Source organism: Microcebus murinus, chromosome 2 (genome assembly GCF_040939455.1).
Source record: "Microcebus murinus isolate Inina chromosome 2, M.murinus_Inina_mat1.0, whole genome shotgun sequence".
Lineage (NCBI taxonomy): Eukaryota > Metazoa > Chordata > Mammalia > Primates > Cheirogaleidae > Microcebus > Microcebus murinus.
Window position 1 is genome coordinate 19,373,801 of NC_134105.1, and position 18,316 is coordinate 19,392,116.

The following is an 18,316-nucleotide window of genomic DNA, read 5'->3' on the forward strand; positions in this document are numbered from 1 at the left end:
TAATAGGTTCACACCTATGATCCCAGCACTTTGGGAGTCTGAGGCAGGAAGATTGCTTGAGGCCAGGAATTCAAGAACAGCCTGGGCAACAGAACAAGACCCTATCTCTACAAAAAGATTTAAAAATTAGCCTGGCAAGGTGGCGTATGCCACTTGTCCTAGCCATTCCCTGAGTCGCTTGGGTCGCTTGAGCCCAGGAGTTGGAGGTTATAGGGAGCTATGATCGCACCACTGCACTCCAGCCTGGGTAACAGAGCAAGACCCTGTCTCTAAAAAAAAAGGAAAAATTGGAAGCCTTGCCCACTGTTGGTGGGATTATAAAATGGTGCAGCTGCTGTGGAAAACAGTATGGAGGTTCCTCAAAAAATTAAAAATAGAACGATCATCTGACCCAGCAATTCCACTTCTGGGTATACTGAATATCCAAAAGAACTGAAAAGAGGATCTTGAAAAGATACTTGCACACCCATGTTCATAGCAGCATTATTCACAATAGCTGAGCAGTGGACACAACCTAAATGTCCATCACGGATGAATGGATAAACAAAATGTGGTATAGACAGACAATGAAATATTATTCAGCCTTAAAAAGGAAGGGAATTCTGACACATGCTACAACATGGATGAACCTTGAAGACATTATGCTAAGTGCAATAAACCAGTCACTGAAAGACAAATACTGTACGATTCCGTTTATATTAGGCATCTAAAGTAATCACATGCACAGAACCAAAAGTAGAATGATGGTTGCCAGGAACTGGGGTGAGGGGGAAATGGGGAGTTGTTCAATGGATACGAAGTTTCAGTTATGGGAGATAAGAGTTCTAGAGATCCGTTACACAACGTGACTATAGTTAACACGCCTAAACTGTATACCTAAAAACTAGGGCCTCTGATGAAACCTATGTTGGTAGTGACATCTGACAGTGTTAATGAGAATGCCAACTGCTCTGATGAAAAAAAAATTGTCAAGAGAGTAAATTTATGCTATTTTTTTTTTACCATACTAAAAAAAAATGTTTTTTAATGGGCCTGAGAGATGGCAGATTTGAAAGCACATTGTATATTTTAACTTGGAATGATATGACTTAATAGTTGTGCAATCTTTGGTAAAACTGCTTCTCTTCTCTGAGCTTTGTGAACTAAAATAAAATCTTAAGTCCCCCAGATGATTGAATGGACCCCCTCTTGGTCAAGGGGACCCCCAGAAATACCCTAAAGCTGCATTGCTGGCCAAAGCTACACAAGACAAAGCTTAAACCACACCTCCAGGTCATCAATTTACTTAACAGATCCCTTGAGTCTGGGTGTATGTCGGGTGACTTGTCTCTAACAGACTTTCTTAACTTAAAACTCTACGAGCCTTTAGACAAAGCTTCATTTCCTTAACCAATTTACAAATCAAAGAATCTTTAAATGCACCTATAATCTGTAATGCCCCACTCAGAGATGTCCTTTTCAGGCCAAACCAATGTACCCCTTCCATGTATTGATTTATGACTTTATGTGTCATTCCTGTCTCCCTGAAATGTATAATATCAAACTGTAACCCAACCACGGCAAGACCACTTGCTCAAGGCTTGTTGGTTGTGGCTCTCTGGGCCATGATCACACTTATTCAGCTCAGAATAAATCTCTTTAAATTATTTTACATAGTTTGGGTTCTTTGCTGTTGACAGCTTCATCTGTAAAAGGTGGATAGTAGGGCCGGGCGAGGTGGCTAACACCTGTAATCCTAGCACTCTGGGAGGCCGAGGCAGGAGGATCACTTGAGCTCAGGAGTTCAACACCAGACTGAGCAAGAGTGAGACCTCGTCTCTACAAAAAACAGAAAAAATTCACCAGGTGTGGTGGCGCATGCCTGTAGTTCCAGCTACTCGGGAGGCCAAGGCAGAAAAATCGCTTGAGCCCAGGAGTTGGAGGTTGCAGTGAGCTATGATGCCACCACTGACTGCACTCTACCCAGGGCGACAGAACGAGACCCTATCTCAAAAAAAAATTTGATTTAATAAAGAAATAAAATGTGGACAGGAACACATCTCCTTTACAGGGCTTTTCTAAGCATCAAGTGAAATAAAGAATGAATAGTATTTAAAGAACAATAGTTAAAAACACAGGCTCTATAGTAAGACAAACCTGGGTTCAAATCCTGCCTATGTCACTTCCTAGACACAGGACCATTGCCAAGGATGGCCTCTCTGAGTCTCAAGTCATTGCTCTGTACGTGGAGCTGACAACAGCCCAGGCACATACCTCTCCAGAGTGGTGTGAAGATTCAGTGAAATGAGTGTGAAGTGCTTAGCACAGTTCAAGTTATTTACAATCAACAGCTCTAAAAAGCTGTGTCTACAGGAAATCAAGACAATCTGCTAATTAGATCAGATCGAATGTTCTCCAAATGTTTCACTGCTCACATCAAGTTCACCCCAGCTTGAAGCCCCCTACGTCGGGCTGCCAGATATATCATTACATTACCCGTCCAAGCTCCTGGGAACCAGTTAGGGTCTTTTTTATGGCAGCTGGGGTCAGTTGGCACAATGACATCGGCCAATTCTTACCCAAGGCAAGTGATTTAATTTCCATGAGTTTCTGTTTACTCATCTGTAGAATGGAGATAATAATAATGCCTACCTTATAGGGTTGTTGTAAGGACTGAACAGGACATGCATGGTTTATAGTGAGAGCTCACTGAGTGTTGGCTATTGTTAGTCTTACTTCTCTACCCATGACAGGGCTCCCACAACGATAGGTATCAAGTTGCATTATAACAGCTGCTGAATTCTCCCTCCTGGGCTGGGAACTCCCTGGGGCCCAAGCTCCTGGCACGTCACCAGCACCCATGGCAGGGCCTCCTTCACAGCAAGTTCTCAAGAAACCCCACACACAGTCACAGTGTCCCTCACCCTTCACTTCCAAACCCTCACAGAGCAGCCGCAGCCACTCCCAGCCCCCAGATTCCCAGGGGACAGTCCCAGTTTCCTCACGGGAATAATGTCAACATGACAGATAAACCTCTAAAGCGCTTGACATATAGTAGGTGCTCAATAAATGAGTTACCTCCTGTTCTGACCTCCTCTGTTGCTTGACATTCGTGTCCTGGCCTGGCCGTGCTGGCCATACCTCACAGAGTGGTTTCATGCTCATTTCTGCAGGATTCAGAAGGATTTGAGGGGCACATTAGGGGAGCAAGTATCCTGAGCTCTGGGGAATTCTGTGTCACTTGCCGCACCTCCTGAGACAAAGGAGTCCAGCACCGTGCTGGGCACTTTTATTGCTTGATGAATGGAGTTCCTTGTGCAGGAGAAGGACAGTGATGGGCTTAGGGCCCCAGAGATGGCGTGGTCTGGGTCCCAGTCAGAGTTACCCAGTGTTCCTTCTCACTGGGGACTCTACCCTGACCCCAGGTATGTGTACCACATTGATGAGATTCAGTCCCTGCCCCACTGGCCTAGGAAATCCCTATAAAGTTGCAGGCCCCCTAACTTGGCCTGGGTCTCTGCTCCTGCCTGCCAAGTCATATCTGTGAGTCACCCTTCCCCTCACCTTGCTTCCTGGAAGTTGGCCAGGGCAGGGCAGGGCAGGGAGAGTGAGGAGGTGCCTCCTCCTCTGGGCTTCCCCAGCACTGGGCACACCCCTCTGTTCTACCAGGAATCGCCCTGACTTCCCAGCCCGGCAGCTCCGGTGTCCAGCTGGTGTCCCCGAGGCCAGTCCAGGACCTGGCCAGGGAAGAGAGTAGGTCTAGGCACAGGCCCTGGAGCCACACAGACTTGAGTCTGCACCTGGCTCTGCTCTTTCCTTGCCGTGTGGTCTTTGGCTGTCCCAACCTCCGTTTCCTCCTCTGCAAAACGGTAAAACCGTCCTTACAGGGTAGTCATAAGAGCAGAATGAAGCAATTTACTCAGTAACTGTGAACTCCCTTCCCCGCTGTCCTCAGAACGTATTTGTTGAATAATTGAATAAGGAAGCAAACAAACTGGCCATGCACCAAGCCAGCCACATCTCCTCTTTTGGAAGAAGCAACCAGGGGTGGCAGGAGAGAAAAGCGCAGGAATTGGAATCCGGACCCAGGCTCTGGCCTCGGCGAGCCGCCCACCGCCTAGAGTGAGTCTCTCCCCAGCTCTGAGCCTTGGGATTTTTATCTGCAAAATGCAGTGTCCGGCTTACCTCGAAGCATTGTTGTAAAAAGGAAGTGAGATTATTGGGGGTGACAAAGAGTTTGGTAAACAGTAAAGCACTTGGTAAACCGAAATGGGCTCTACAAACTGTGAAGGGCTATGCATAATGTATAAATTCGTGACATGCTTCTCCCATCAGTGAGCTGGGCTGGACTCAGAACCCAGGCCCTGAGGGTCCCCCTCCTGCAGAACTAAGGGGACAGGGAGGGGCGGCTGAGTAGTGATTCTCCCCACTCATATTCTCTCTCCCCCCAACACACACATGCTCAAACACATACACACGTGGTCTGGCACTGGTTCCCCTGGCTGAAGACGCGCAGAGGCGTATCAACCTCTCAGCTGGTTTTGTTGGTGTTCCTGCTTCCAGGAGCTGTTGGGCTGGCCTGGGCCCACCTGCAGGCACATGTGGACACAGCCAGAGCCAACTCCCGTCCACCCCACACAACCACAGACACACGTGCAGCCACAAAGATACGCCAGAGGCTTCTCCTTGCTCTCACCATTCTGCCAAGGAACCTGAGTGTGGCTGGTTTGAGAGGTGACAGGGCCCAGTCATTTGCCATTTAGGAACCAGCATTCCCAACCCAGACACCTCCCCCCTAGGACATATCAGGGAGAGTTCCCAGGAGGGGTGCTACCAAAAAGGAGAGTGCCTTCCTCTTCAGCAAGGCCTTGCTCACCGGCCTGGGGTGAGAAGTGGAGTCTCTGCTCCCCACAAAACGACAAACACGATCCCAGCCTCTTGTCATAGCCACCTCCAACCCCAGCACCAACCACAGGAAAGTCCGTCTTGGAGGCACATTTTGTCATGAATGCTATAGACTGTAAATCCCTTACCTAAACCTTCCATGGCCAGTTGGGGAAACTGAGACCCAGAAAAGAGAAAGGATTTTCCCAAGGTGACAAGAGTATCCCGGACAGAGCTGGGACTCACTGTCCATTCCCTTCCAACGACAACCTACTGCTCTATCATTTGTCTATTCAGTGTACATTCTAAGCATGTACCACATGGCAAACTCTGTGCTAAGGGCAAGGATAAAATAATGAATAAAATAAGTCTCTCATCCTTAAGGCATTTACAGTAAAATAAAGAATGACAGCATCAGCCTTAGTAGTAATGCATCAGCTCACATTTGTGCAGCATTTTCCAATTGACAAAGCATTTTCCTACCCTGCCTTTTACTTTGTCCTCCCGACAAACCCATAAGTCAGTATTTTCACCGCAATCTGCAGAGGAGTAAAGCAGGGCTGCTCGGTGGCCCAGTGGCCCAGTGGCCCAGTGCCCGGTCCTGACTTGTAAGCAAGACCGGAATCAAAACCCCAGGTGCCCCCCCACCCCCAGGGCCATTCCTTCACCTTCCAGCCAACTTCTTTCCCTGGCTGGCTTGTCAGGACCTAAAGATAGGGACATCTGTTTTTCTTTTTTGCTTCCCTCGCCATCCCCTAAGCTCCCCTCCCATGCACACCCCCCCAAACATCTGGAACACAGCTGGGTATTGGATCAGAGCTAAATGAGAGTGGCCTGAATGTCCGGGGAGAGCCTGCTGGTTCTCCCATTCTTCACAGGTGGGCGAGCGCACAACCCCACGTCTGGTCCTCCTGCCAGTGAAGGACAGGGGGTACCCGCCTGGGCCCTGTCCCCAGCACCTGGGACCAGAAAGGGGAAAGTGTGAGCCTGGTGCTTTGTACCAACAACCTGGTTATTTTCAGCATCCCCCAGGAAACGCAGCATTTCGCGAGCTCCTTAGTACCCAGCCCTGTACCAGATCCTTACCCCTCCTAGCAAGTATGCCGAGAAATGGCATTATCCCCATTTGACAATTTAGAAAACTACACAGAGAGAGCGTGTTTCTCGGCCAAGGTCACACAGCTGATAAAGTAGATGGCATTCGGCCCCCAGAGATCTAATTAACCCCCTCTCATCACCACTGTCACCTCCCAGGGAGGTCTCTGGGGTCACCTCAGTGCTGCCTTGGCCTCAGAGAACCAAAGAGGGGTTTGGGGTTCCCTGGGAAAGTTTGGTCATCAGAAGTTCTTTCTAAACATGAGACTGGCCCTGAGAAATATACCAGTCCTTAAAAACAGAACCACCCATCTGCTTAGGTGCAGCCTAGAGGCATGGCCTTGGGCACCTGAGAACATTTTCATATGCCCCCCTTGCCCTGCCACCCCCCTGCCCAGCTGGAGCTGGGACCCCTCTTACCTGCAGCAGGGGCAGTAGCTGCGAACCCTCAGGGGCTGAGTGTCTCCGTCCGGTCCCGGCCCCAGCCCCAGCCTCTGCGCTGTCTGGCAATTGCAGAAGTGAGGAAACAGAGCATATCACTGCCAAGTCACCCCTGGGAGGAAATGCTGTGACTCTAGGACCCCTCCAACGGATGCCACCTCCAAGCTGGGCCACCCAGCCCTGAGCACCGCGCACAGGCTTCTGAGGGACAGGGTGGGGCGTGGACAGCGCCCCGAGCCGGGGACCTGCAGCGAGAGGGGAAACGCAAGAGAGAGAAGGCAAGAAACTGGGAGAGTGTGCACTCGGGAGCGAGGAAGAGGAGGGAGGAGAAATCAGTGACCAAGAACACAGGAGCGAGGGAGGGGGCGGAGGGCGTCAGGAAAACAGTGAGAGAGCAGAGGCAGAGATGGAGGGGGCGAGGCAAAGGGAGAAAGATGTAAACAGGGGAGAGAGCATGAGGGAAGGGGGGACACAGACACCAAAGGAGTTCAAAGGAAAAAGATGAGACACAGACAGCGTGTGCCAGAGAGAAAATGAAAGAAAGGGGGTGGAGGACAGGGAGAAGCCACCAGCATGTAAAAAGGACGAGAGGAGAGGCCATCAGGGAGCTGCCCTGGTCAGCAGCATGGCTGGGCAGGACATCTGTGGTGACCAAGAAGCACTGAGCCCAGGACTCCCAAGAGGACAGAGTGCTGCGGGAGCGGGCAGGGAGGAAGCTCCTAAGCCCCTGAGCCGCTGCTCTTCGCTCTCCGCAGCCTGTGAGTTCACGGAGCAGAGGGCAACTGAGGGTGAACAGGTGAGTCTGTGGTGAGCGCGGGTGTGGCCTGCCGTGAGCTGGGTGGGGACTTCCCTACATAGTGAGGAATGAGCCAGCATTCCTGCCTCAGTTTCCAGTCCATTTACCCACTTGTTCATTCCACCAAGCAACAAACGTTGCCTGGGCACCCCCAGGCTCCAGGCGCTGTGGTGGACGCTAAGAAAGCAAGTCCCTCAGATGCATCAGCCACACCCTGGACACAGGGGGAGACTCGCGTCCAGACGGGGTCGGGGCCCACGGCGAGGCAGGTGCAAAGCAGAGCCCAGAGTGCAGGCTCCTGACTGCCCACTCAGTTCCAGCCTCAGCCCAACCCGGTGTCTGGGCTGGCCGCCTCCTGCTGTCCGGACCTAATTGTTGTCCCTTATCAAGGCTGAAAATGGCTCTCAAAGGACAAACCACCTTGAACATGTATTTCAGCCCTAAAGAACTAGAGCCAAGAATCTGCACCCTCCGCCGGCTGCGCCCCCATCACACATAGTCAAACACACTCAAACCACTTATACGTGTAACACGTGCGGCACACACTCTCCTCCACGCACACGCACTCTCACACCTACTCTCCCATCGTGCACACCTGCCAGGCTCACCGCCTCGCTCCAGCTCACAAACCCACGCTGCTCCACATTCACCCCCACACATTCCCTCCTTGAGTCCCAACATGCAGCCTCCTGCCACGGACTTCAGAACAAGCACAGCTTGGTCATCCTCGTTGCCTCCTTAAGAGGCCTTTTGGGCCTCGAGTGCCCTGAGACACAAGAGGCTGTAGACTGTATGTTGCATTTGACCTTCACACAAACTGTCCGCCTGGAAGACACCCCCCAGCTTTGCTCCCCAACTCAGAGCCTCCTTTCCCCAAATGGCTTCACCTTCTCAGCCTTCCTCAGGCCACCAGCTCCCAGGAGGAATGTCAAGCCTGGTAGGGACCTCCAGGATCAACCAGTCCCTACTGACCGGAGTCTCCAGGACACCAGGCTCAAATCCGGGACTGCTCGGCTCAGCCTGTTTCCCGCTTTCCAATACACAGTCCCCTCCATGTGCACATGTAGCAGTTGCATGTCAGGATCTCTTTTGAGATTATCAATAAGCAGGGTGGGTAGGTAGACATCATCAATATTTTACAAACAAGGAAACTGAGGTTGACTCTCTCACATCCCACATCCATTCTGTTAGCAAATTCTATCATCTCTCCTTTAGAATACATCCAAATTCGAATCTAATCAAGACTTTAGATCTAACCTTCCGTTTACAGGCAATAGAGGGGACAGAAGAATAAAGTAAAGGACCCTACAAAGAAGCAATCAGCCAAATCCAGAATGCAGGACATTCTAGAGCACAACTGATCCAATTCTTTCAACAAATCAACCACTTGAAAACAAAAACAGAAAAGCAGGGAAGAGACTGCTCCAGATTAAAAGAGATTCAAGAGACACAAAGATCTAATACAATATGTGGATCTGTTTTGGAACCCAGATCATCAAATCAACTGTAAAAAGACACATGTTTCAGTCAGGGTCCTGGAAAGAGAAGGCACCCTGAAACTGGGCAATCGTGAAGACACATGGGGCCAGGCACAGTGGCTCACGCCTGTAATCCCAGCACTTTGGGAGGCCAAAGTGGGAGGATCATTTGAGGCCAGGAGTTTGAGACCAGCCTGGGCAACATACGGAGACCCAGTCCCTACAAAAGAAAAAAAATTTTGTTTGTTTTAAAGATTCGTAGGCAGGGCTAAAGAATAGTGTAGTATTCAGAGGCTGCCAAGAGTGGGAATCCCTTATCACCGGCAAGGCTGAGAGGAGGGAGCAGCTCCTAAAACCCAAAGAGGCTGTTTGGGAAGGACAGCCAGACAGGAGATGTGACCTTGGAGAGAAAATTGCAGCTGATCCTGCAACTGGCAGAGAGGGAACCAGGAAGTAAACACCCAAACCTCTCTCTTCACCTGTGCTCTGACGTCTTACCAGTGCCTCCGGGTTGGCTGAGCCCAAGAAGCAAGGGACATTTTATATAATAAATGTTTTATTATATAAAATTTTATTATTTTATTATATAAATATTATATATTTATATATAATATATAATATAATATATAATAAATATATATTATTTATATATTATATAAATATTATTTTATTATATAAAATGTCCATAGTTGTAGAAATATTTAGTGGATGAAATTACAGGCATTTGCCTTAAACTATTACAGCAAAATAAGAAGAAAGGATGGAGACAGAAAACGAGAGAAAAGAAGCAAAGAAAGGAAGAAAGAGAAAGAAAAGAAAGAAAGTGAGGAGGGAAGGGAGGAGAGAAGTATGGACAGATAGAGAGAGAGGAAGGAAGGATGAGAGGGAGGGGGAAAATAGAGAATGTGGCAAAATATTTATAATTATTGAATCTGGGGAATGGGTGTTGTAGTAGACTGAATACAAGCCCTCAAAGATATCAGGTTCTAATCCATGGAACTTGTGCATGTTACCTTATATGGCAAAGATTTTGCAGATGGGCCTTAATACAATCATAAGTATCCATGTAAAAGAGAGACTGAGGGGGACTTGACTTCAGACAGGAAAGGAGAAGGCAATGTGACCACAGAGGCGAGCAATGAGACCACAAATCAGAAAGGCCTGTAGCCGCAAGGAACAGATCCTGCCTTAGGGCCTCTGGAGGGACAAAGGCTCTGATAGCACCTTGATTTTGGCCCAGTGACACTGATTTTTGGAGTTCTGGCCCCCAGAGCCATAAGAGAATAAATGTGTGTTGTTTTAAGCCACCTGGGTTGGGCTACCTTATCATAGCAGCCACATGAAACAAATACAAGAAATATAAGGATTTATTGAACTCTGTGTGTATGTTTGAAAACTTTCCTAATAAAGTTGTGTTTGAGCAGGCACAATTCATAACACTGCTTATGAAACAGTCTTTCCAAGGAAATATAAACAGAATCAACAAGTTCAGCCAGAAATTTACAGGCAATACAGAAAGGAACAGATCATAGAGATGCACCCAACAAACCCAAACAATGCAGAATGGTAGAGAGCAAACAACCTGGTTTCTTAAACAAATAAGTTGGAAGGAAGAAAAAAGATGAAGGGAAAAACTACAGATTAAAAGAGAATTAAACTGCCGGGCGCAGTGGCTCAAGCCTGTAATCCTAGCACTCTGGGAGGCCGAAGGGGGCGGATAGTTTGAGCTCAGAAGTTTGAGACCAGCCTGAGCAAGAATGAGACCCCATCTCTACTAAAAATAGAAAGAAATTAATTGGACAACTAAAAATACATAGAAAAAATTAGCCAGGCATGGTGGCACGTGCCTGTAGTCCCAGCTACTCAGGAGGCTGAGGCAGGAGGATTGCTTGAGCCCAGGAGTTTGAGGTTGCTGTGAGCTAGGCTGCGCCACAGCACTCTAGTCCGGGCAGCAGAGTGAGACTCTGTCTCAAAAAAAAAAGAGAGAGAGAGAATTAAGAGACATGGCAACTAATTGCTATGTAAGAATTTTTTTTGGATCTTGATTCAACAAATGGAAGAAAAACAAAAGAAAGAAATTGATGAGAAAATTAGAAATTTGAACACGTAATGGATAGTCAAATTATATTAAGGAATTAATGTTAAGTATTGGGTATGTTAATGGTTTCATAGTTAATGTTAAAAAAGAATTCTTATTTTTTAGAGATACACATAAAATATTTACAGATGAAATTATACACTTGGGATTTACTTCAAAATAATACAGAACCTATCTCAGTGGGAAAAAGTGGGTTAATAATTGTTGAAGCTAAGGGCAAATGGGGATCCATTATGCCATTAAGTGCACTCTTGCATGTGTTTCCAATTTTTTATAATAAAAAAAAGTTTTCTTGTTGTTTGTTTATTGAAGCAATTCACATTCATTTCAGTTTTGGAGATCAGAACAGCAATGAAAAAGAGAACTGCCCCAGTGTAATATAATGGATAATTGTGCCTTGCGATGCAACCTTCCTGAGATTGCATTTTACTGGGATGTTAAGTGCTGTATCTCATTCAACAGAGATGGAAGTGAAAATGGTGTAAGCTAGAAAGCTCTGTTAAATGGCAGAAAAGGGGCCGCAATAGCAACGAAGATGCTTACACCAGAGTTTTAAAGGGTTTGAATAAATTTGTTTCATGAAATTTGAGAGTATAAAAAATAAATATTTATGAAATAACAAACTATTGCCCCAAATATTTAAGCATGTAAATAACTAAAGGAATAAATTAAATATTGTAAGTAGGCATTTGACTATACCAGTGGTTCTCAACCAGGGGATATTTTGCCCTCCAGGGGACATTTTTCAATGTCTAGAGACGTTTTTGGTGGTCACAACTGGCAGGTGGGGTGGGGCGGGGTGTGCCGCTGGCATCTCCAAGTGACAGAGGTTAGGGAGGTGCCTAAACAACCCACAATACACAGAACAGCCCCTACCACAAAAAAATTACTTGACCCAAAATGTTAATAGTTCTGGGATTAAGAAACCTGGACTGTATTATCTATATTGCTAAGAGTTTATATATTCAAATTGACCTAAAAAAATCTCTTTTGCTCAGTTCTGTGCCTTTGGTCAGTTCTGTGCTTTAATTACTGTGCCAGTAATTAAAAAAAAAAAAAAATTGGCCAGGTGCAGTGGCTCACACTTGTAATCCTAGCACTCTAGGAGGCTGAGGCAGGAAGATTGCATGAGGTCAGGAGTTTGACACCAGCCTGAGCAAGAACAAGACCCCATCTCTACCAAAAATTGAAAAATTAGGCCGGGCGTGGTGGCTCACACCTATAATCCTAGCACTCTGGGAGGCTGAGGTGGGTGGACTGTTTGAGCTCTGGAGTTTGAGACCAGGCTAAGCAAGAGCGAGACCCCATCTCTACTAAAAATAGAAAGAAATTAGCCAAACAACTAAAAATAGAAAAAATTAGCCAGGCATGGTGGCATGCGCCTGTAGTCCCAGCTACTCAGGAGACTGAGGCAGGAGGATCACTTGAGCCCAGGAGTTGGAGGTTGCTGTGAGCTAGGTTGACGCCAGGGCACTCTAGCCCGGGCAGTCTCACAGAGTGAGACTGTGTCTCAAAAAAAAACAAAAACAAAAAACAAAAAACTTGAAAAATTAGCTGGGCGTGGCCATGGTTCGGACTAAGCACAGACCTATAGTCCCAGCTACTCTAGAGGCTGAGGCAGGAGGAGTATCACCTGAATCTAGGGGTTTGAGGTTTTGCAGTGAACTATGACCAAACTACTGCACTTTAGCTGGGGCGACAGAGTCACCTGGCCTTCCTGCCCTTCCTCAACACTCCAGGCACACTCCGGCCTCAACCTTTTGCACCTGCCTGGTTTCTCTATGCCTGGAACACTCTTCCCTAGACACCCAAAGTTCGGGTCTTCCCTCACATGCCACTTTCTCAGTGAGGCCTTTCCTGCCCACCCTAGTAAACTGCGGCCACCCCCAACAGTCCCTAAGCCCCTACCTCGCTTTATTTTTCTCCATGGTATTTATTGTGACTAACATGCCATATATTCTGCTTATTTACTTTGCTTATTATCTGTCTCCCCAACCACATTGTAATCTCTTTGTTTCTTGTTCTATTCCAAGATCTGGAACATTGCCCGGCACATTGCAGGTGCTAGATAATGTTTCTCGAATGAATAAATGAGATTAAAGAGAGGAAGTGACTTATCCAAAGTAACATAGCTGGCGGGTAGCAGAGCTGGAATTGAGACCCAGATACACTAAACCTCAGCTGGGTCCTGCACAACTGTTATATAAGCTTTGTTAAGTTCTTTCTGTTCTTGGAACCTGTCCTTCACCTAGAGTGGTGTGGATGCTTTGCTTCTGGGGACAGCCCTTTTCTCATCTGTGATGGAGGATAATGGGGGAGGAAGAATAGCATAGGGTGGGACTGCAAACTAGCACAACCTCTTTGGAAAGCAGCATGGAGATACCTCAAAGAACTAAAAGTAGACCTACCATTCGATCCAGCAATCCCACTACTGGGTATTTACCCAAAGGAAAAGAAAGACATTTTATAAAAAAAAAAACACATGCACTTGAATGTTTATAGCAGCACAATTCACAATTGCAAAGATGTGGAAATAGTCCAAGTGCCCATCAATACATGAGTGTATTAATAAAATGTCATATATGTATACCATGGAATATTACTCGGCCATGAAAAAGGTGAATGAATACCTCTTGTATTAAGATAGAACTGGAGACCATCCTTCTAAGTGCAGTATAGCAAGAATGGAAAAACAAACAACACATGTACTTACTATTAAATTGGAACTAATTGATCAGTACTCATGCACATACGATAGTAAAATTCAACAGAAAAAATGGAAGCAGGAGGGAGGGGGAAGAGGGGATGGGTAAATTCAGTCCTAATGGGTACAGTGCACACTATCTGGGTGATGGACACACTTACAACTTTGACTTAAACTGTACAAAAGCAATTCATGTAAACAAAACGTTTATACCCCCACAATATTCTGAAATTTAAAAAATAAAACTACAAAGGGAAAACCGGAAAAAAAAACAAAAAAAGAATAGCATAGGGAAAAGAGCATGGATTGTAGAATCAAAGAGACTTGAGTTCAAATCTTGCCTGCCACTCACTTGCTGTGTAAACTTGAAAAAGCCAAATTACCTCTTCAAGCCTCAGTTTCCTAATATGCAAAACGTAAATAATCACAACCTCCTTCTGTTGTGAGGAATATGAAACCAAAAAAAAAAAAAAAGGTTATAAAGATTGGAAAGACTCACTGAAAGTATATTATATGGTGGTGTAAAAAAAAAAAGATTGGAAAGAAAAAATAAAACTATCATTTTCACAGACAATATAACGATTTACATAGAAAAATGACAGCATTCCATGGCCAAATTAACAGAACCAATAAAAAATTTCAACTAGATTTCTAAATATAAAATTTACATATACAAAACAATCATGCTCCTATAAGCAATTAAACAGATAATGTCTTTCTTTTCTTTTCTTTCGTTTTTTACATATTAGGAGATTTGTTGCAAGGAATTGGCTTATGTGGTTGTGTGGCTGGGCAAGTCTGAAGTCCATGCAACAGGCTGTCGAGAAGGGCAGGCTGGAACTCTTGCCCACAGGCCGAAGCTGCTGTCCATAGGCTAGAATTTTCTCTTTCTTTTTTCTCTTTTAATCACAGGCTTATTCTCTAAATTTTTGTTGTTGTTTTTGTTGTTATTTGTTTGTTTGGGACAGGGTCTCACTCTGTCACCCAGACTGGAGTGCAGTGGTATGATCACAGCTCACTGCAACTTCCACCTCTCTGGTTCCAGTAATCCTCCTGGTGCAGCCTCCTAAGTAGCTGGAACTACAGGTGCGTGCCACCACGCCCAGCTAATTCTTTTTTTTTTTTTTTTGGAGAGGTGGGATCTCAAACTCCTGGCCTCAAGTGATTCTCTTACCTCAGCCTCCCAAAGCTGGGATTGCAGGCATGAGCCACAACACCCAGCCAGAATATCAAAATGTCTTTTTTTTTTTTTGAGACAGAGTCTCACTCTGTTGCCTGAGCTAGAGTGCCATGGTGTCAGCTGAGCTCACAGCAACCTCAAATTCCTGGGCTCAAGCCATCTGCCTGCCTCAGCCTCTTGAGTAGCTGGGACTACAGGCATGTGCCACCATGCCCGGCTAATTTTTTTCTATATATTTTTAGTTGTCCAATTAATTTCTTTCTATTTCTAGTAGAGACGGGGTTTCGCTCTTGCTCAGGGTGGTCTCGAACTCCTGAGCTCAAACGATCTGCCTGCCTCAGCCTCCCAGCGTGCTAGGATACAGGCATGAGCCACCGCGCTCGGCCCAGAATATGTCATTTTTAAGAAGATACAATTTGTAATAGTAAGAAAATTATCTTGGCTTTTTTCTTTTGAGGAAGCAAATATATATACAAGATCTTGATGGAGGAAATTACAAAAATCATTGAAAAAATAATTAAACAAGAATTAAATAAAAGAATAGATGTACCATATTCATGGATGGAACTGTCAATATCATAAAAATATAAATTATTCCCATATAATCTATAAATTCAGTGCCATTCCAGTCAAAATCCCAATAGAGTTTTCCAAGGAACTTTATAAGCTAATCCTAAAATTTCAAATGAAAAAGCAAAGAGTAGCCAAGAAATTTTTGAAGAACAAGGACAGATGCTAGAACTTTCCTTATTATATATCAAGTCTTATTATAAAGTTAGAGTACTAAGACAGAGTGGTATTAACAAAAGGATAAATAGTCCAAAGGAACAAAATAGAGGCTCCAGAAATACAGAGCACACATATATGGAAATTTGACACATATGACAGAGTTGCCATTAAAGATCAATAAGAGTAACTATTGGTACATGTTATTAACTATCTATTAGGAAAAACACAATAATAAAATTAGATCCCTACCTGATACCATATCCAGAATTAAATTCCAAATAGAATAATGACCTAACTGTGAAAAGCAAAATATGAAAAATTTTGGAAGAAAATAGAAGAGAATATCTTTATAATATAAGGGTATGGGAAATTTTCTTAAATTGAGACACGGGAATTAAAAATAGTAAAACAAAGAGCTGGATAAATTTGACCACATAAATTTGAAAACTGTATACATCAAAAGATACTATAAAACTGGTAAAGAGACAAGATCAGGAGAAGATATTTGCAACAAATATAACAAAGAATTTCCAGGAATTACATAAAATAAATTCCTATAAATCAATAACTTTAAACAAAAACCCAATAGTAAAATGGATCAAAGAAGGAATAGGCAATTCACAGAAGAATAACCTGAATGACCAAGAAACATAAAAATATTATTGATATTTTGGGAAATCAGGAGCCTAACTTAAAACAATCTCCCATCAGGTTGGAAAAAATTCAAGCCTGCCAATTCCAAGTACTGAGGAAGATGTAGAACAATGAAAGCTCTCATTATGCAGCTAAAAAAAGGATACAATTGGCACTAGTCTTTTGGAAATTAATAACAATTCCCAAAAGTCATAATAAAGTTAGAAATATGTACATCCGTTCTAGGTATTCACCAAAAATATTAAACACATTAATAAGGAAACATATATTTGTACGTTTCTACAATGTAATCCTGTACATAAGTTAAAATGCACAGAGCTACCTGTAATAACATGAATAATAAACATGATGCCAAACTAACAAAGCATGTTGCAGAAGGGTAAATATATTAATGCATGGTACTGTTTCTTAAAATTGTAAAACATTATTATGTTGGAGAACACAACACATTGCATCAATATATACAGACAAATTCAGAATATGATTAGCACTGGGGAGAGGAGAGGGGTAGATTAGTGTGGGTACACAGGAAGCTTCTATTATATCTGTGGTATTCTATTTAACTCAACAGTGGGTACACAGGTATTTGTAATATTATTCTATATATAGTCTATATATTATATTTATTTTATATTCTCTATATAATATACGTCTATATGTAAAGTACATGAGCCTGAGATTAGCCAGAATAATTTGGAGAATGAGAAGATAGATGAGCAGTTGGGAACAGACCGCATCACCTATCGACACTTACTGTAAAGTCACAGTAATTAAGACAGGGCGGTGTAGGCAAAGGGAGAGACAAATAGTGCAAACTCACAGAACTCTCTCTTATTTACTCATCCTCCCTGAAACTTTGGGAGTTTGAATCCCAACTCTGCCACTTCACAACTGCATCACCTTGCACAAGTCACTCAAGCTCCCTGAGCTCCAGATTGTTCATCTGCAAAGCACCATGACATGACGCTCGCTCACCATGGACATGGGCATGTAAGGAACGGCCCTGGCAGGTAGTCCTCACTCTCCGCTCCTCTCTCCTTCTTTTCTTCCTTTATCCCTTCCCTCCTCTCCCTCTCCAGCCCCAGTGCACTTTTTTTTTTATTTCATCATATTATGGGGGTACAAATATTGTTACGTTTACATATATTGCCCTTGCCACCCCTTCCCCCTGCTGAGTCTTGGCAGCAAAGTGAGAACTGCTCCCGCCCCATGTTGTAAGAGGTGTCACCTCATCATAGGAAGTATCTTAAAAGGAAGCCTCAGAGGTGTGGCCAGGGCCCACAGAGTGGCCTCAGGGAAGGTAAACCTGGCCCAGGGGACTTAAGGACAGGGAAGTCTCTGGGGATTTAGGACAACAGAGGGCTCCAGTTGGAAGTAGCCCTAGAGGGGGCCACTGACTTTGGGCTGGGCAGGGGAAGGCTGGGGAAAGCCCAGCGCCTGGGCACTCTCCTTGGAACACTAAGACATGTTTAAGCAGCACGTAAACTAAATGTCACGAGTCTAACTCGGTAGTTAAGAGAGAGATCTCCAAGAGGTAATTCAAGTTTCCTCAAGGGGGAAATTGAGTGGTTGGAGAATAAGAACAGCACTGCAGAGTCTTTTCATATGTACTCTTTTACATCTACTGAACTTTTCTTTTCTTTTTTTTTTTTTGAGACAGAGTCTCACTTTGTTGCCCAGGCTAGAGTGAGTGCCGTCTCATCAGCCTAGCTCACAGCAACCTCAAACTCCTGGGCTCAAGTGATCCTCCTGCCTCAGCCTCCCAAGTAGCTGGGACTACAGGCATGCGCCACCATTCTCGGCTGATTTTTTCTATATATATATATATATTAGTTGGCCAATTAATTTCTTTCTATTTACAGTAGAGATGGGGTCTCGCTTTTGCTCAGGCTGGTTTCGAACCCCTGACCTCGAGCAATCCTCCCGCCTCGGCCTCCCAGAGTGCTAGGATTACAGGCATGAGCCATTGCGCCCAGCCTCTACTCAACTTTTAACTTGCTAATGTGTTACTTCTTTAAAAAAAATTTTTTTCATCTGACATTTTTAATCTAAAAAAATAAAAAATAAAAAAAATAAAATAAAATAAATTTTTTAAGTTAAAAAAAGAGGTGAACTCTGGGACCAGACTCACCTAAGTTTGAGTCCCATTGCTGCCACTTAGCTTTGGCACACTGGGCAAGTTTCTTAACCTCTGCAGGCCTATTTCCACAGCTATAAAATAAAGATAATGGTACCCACTTCTTAAAGGTATTATGTAAGATGATGCTTATAAAAGTGT

General features: G+C 44.6%; 1 protein-coding gene and 1 non-coding gene across 8 annotated transcripts in view; one reads left to right on the top strand and one right to left on the bottom strand.

The window, feature by feature from the left end:
• PTAFR (platelet activating factor receptor) overlaps positions 1-18,316 on the bottom strand; it is a 39,245-nt gene that overhangs the window by 15,674 nt on the left and 5,255 nt on the right. For 2 of the 7 annotated variants that reach the window (XM_075995683.1, XM_012750743.2), the window contains exon 1: positions 6,379-6,718. The exons of 4 other annotated variants lie outside the window; for them this stretch is intronic. The gene's annotated coding sequence lies outside the window, so the exon portion shown is untranslated. Of the gene's footprint in view, positions 1-6,378; positions 6,719-18,316 lie in introns of those variants that run through there. One more of the 7 variants, XM_075995686.1, reaches the window with a different exon arrangement.
• Positions 889-958, top strand: LOC142869845 (small nucleolar RNA SNORD74). Its single transcript, XR_012918397.1, has one exon. It is a non-coding gene; the product is annotated as a small nucleolar RNA SNORD74 (small nucleolar RNA).